At 29.9% G+C, this 2,261-nt stretch overlaps 1 protein-coding gene across 1 annotated transcript in view; it reads left to right on the plus strand.

The window, feature by feature from the left end:
- Positions 1-2,261, plus strand: part of LOC117111036 (alcohol dehydrogenase [acceptor]-like) — a 51,831-nt gene that overhangs the window by 32,557 nt on the left and 17,013 nt on the right. The window lies entirely within an intron of this gene.

Raw genomic sequence — 2,261 nt, forward strand, 5'->3', positions numbered from 1 at the left:
TTTTTATTTTTTTTTGTCTTATGATTATTTTGTTTTATATCATGATGCAATTAATAAAATTATTTAATTAATTTGAATTTAAACATTTGTCCTATATATATATATATATATATATATATTATCCAATAAATTGAATATGCAAATAATGTGATAATGTGTGTGTGTTGATTTATGTGTCAACCCACATCGCATCAGCATCCTCACAATTTTTCTTAGTTAAATCTTTAAACTTAATGCGTCTCTCTGTCCCAGGATCTTCTTGCAATAAATATGCCCTATGTTTCCATAGTTTGTGTCTCTCTTCGAGAAGTTTAAGTGTAACATCTTCTAAAATGGTCAGTTTAAATTTCGCTTATTGCATTGATACTATATTGGTCGAAAGCTTTCAACAAAATTTCACACTCTAAACTTATTTTTAAAATTAAAAATATTGGTTTTCATTCCTCTTTACTTGCTTGGATAAAATCTTTTCTTAGAGATATCAGAGAGTTTCATTTTCGGGGGTTTTGTCAGACTGGGGAAACATAACATCTGGGGTTCCACAGGGAACCTTGCTTTTCCCATTGACTCAGCTCTTCCGCAATACGCAGATGACACTGTCCTTTATCGTACATTCACAATAATGTACTGTCCTTTATCGTACATTCACAATAATGAAGATTCTATTATTTTACAAAGAGATTTCTTATAAAACCAATATGGCGTTGAATCGAAAAAAGTGCAAAGTTATTCACTTAACTAAAAGTAAGAAAGCCACTGATAATGCATATAAAATTGAAGAAGAAATATTGGAGTCTGCAAATATTTTTAAATACTTGGGACTGACAATTACTTCTGATTTAAAATGGAATTAGCAAATTGAACATACTACTTCAAAATGTAAACAAATTAATGGTTTTATTAGAAGTACAGTTAAGTCCCCGAATACCCTTGTTCTCATGAAGAAATTAAAACCCATGCTTGAGTACGGTATTCCTGTGTGGTGACCGTTTCAAGGTCACATTGACAAACTCGAGTCAATTCAGGGATGCTTTACTCGAGCCTGTTTCCGTTTTAATTGGCTTAATGACCCAACTTATGTCTTATTCTGATAGATTAGTTAAACTTAATTTACCTTATTTATTCAATCAATTACTTTATATTTACATCATGTTTGTTATAAAATGTCTTCACATGGTGATCCATATACAGCAATCCATTTTACCACAGCCTCGAGTCAGGAATCTTGATCAACTGAAATGTATTCATAATCGTGCAAGAGCAAATGGGTTTTTTTTTCACTTTACTTTTATTTGCTTTCCTTGGGTGTGGGATAACTTATCTGCTGATATACAAAATAAGGGTGTTTTTAGGTAAAACCAATTCTCAACTAACCTTAAGAATCGTCTTTACAGCCTGAACTAATTTTATCATACTGTGCTTTCAATATCGTTGTTGTTGTTGTTTATTATGAAGTGTCTTCACATGGTGATCCATAGAGCAATCCATTTTACCACAGCCTCGTGTCAGGAATATTGATCAACTGAAATTTATTCATATCATAATCGTGCAAGAACAAATATATTTTTTTTTCACTCCACTTTTATTTGCTTTCGGGTGTGGGATAACTTACCTGTTGATATACAAAATAAGGATGTTATATTATATATATATTTATATTATATAAATAAGGATATATATATATATATATATATACATATATATATTATATATATACTACAAAGATATATATATATATATAATATAATATAAATCATCATATACAGTGTTTAAATAAGGACATGATATATATATACACCTATAAATATCTTTTCTTCGGAGATCCCGTCCTGTCGATTGCTGATAAAAAGAGGTCGTATAATATTGATCTCTGTTATTTCCCATGCACCGAGGACTAGTGCTGTCTAATACGCATGCGCATGAGTGTAAAAGGCGCTTCAATCGGATTTGAATTCCTGACAAACCCTTAATGGCCTAGACTGTAAAGGTGTCTGCATATACAAAAATGAAACGGTTGCAGGCGTTGACATAATAGAGACATACGATTTATTCAAGTCGAATATTTCGGACAAGCCTGTGAATAAATGTTATGTCTTTATTATGTCAACATAAGCAATCGTTTCATTTTTTTGTATATATGTATATATATATATATATATATATATATATATATATATATAAGGCCATATATATAATTATCATATATATATATATATATATTTATTTATTTATTTATTCAAGACGAATATTTCGGACAAGCC

The sequence above is a fragment of the Anneissia japonica genome, unplaced genomic scaffold (assembly GCF_011630105.1).
Source record: "Anneissia japonica isolate Jap-2015-1 unplaced genomic scaffold, ASM1163010v1 scaffold573_len2283161_cov171, whole genome shotgun sequence".
Classification (NCBI taxonomy): domain Eukaryota; kingdom Metazoa; phylum Echinodermata; class Crinoidea; order Comatulida; family Comatulidae; genus Anneissia; species Anneissia japonica.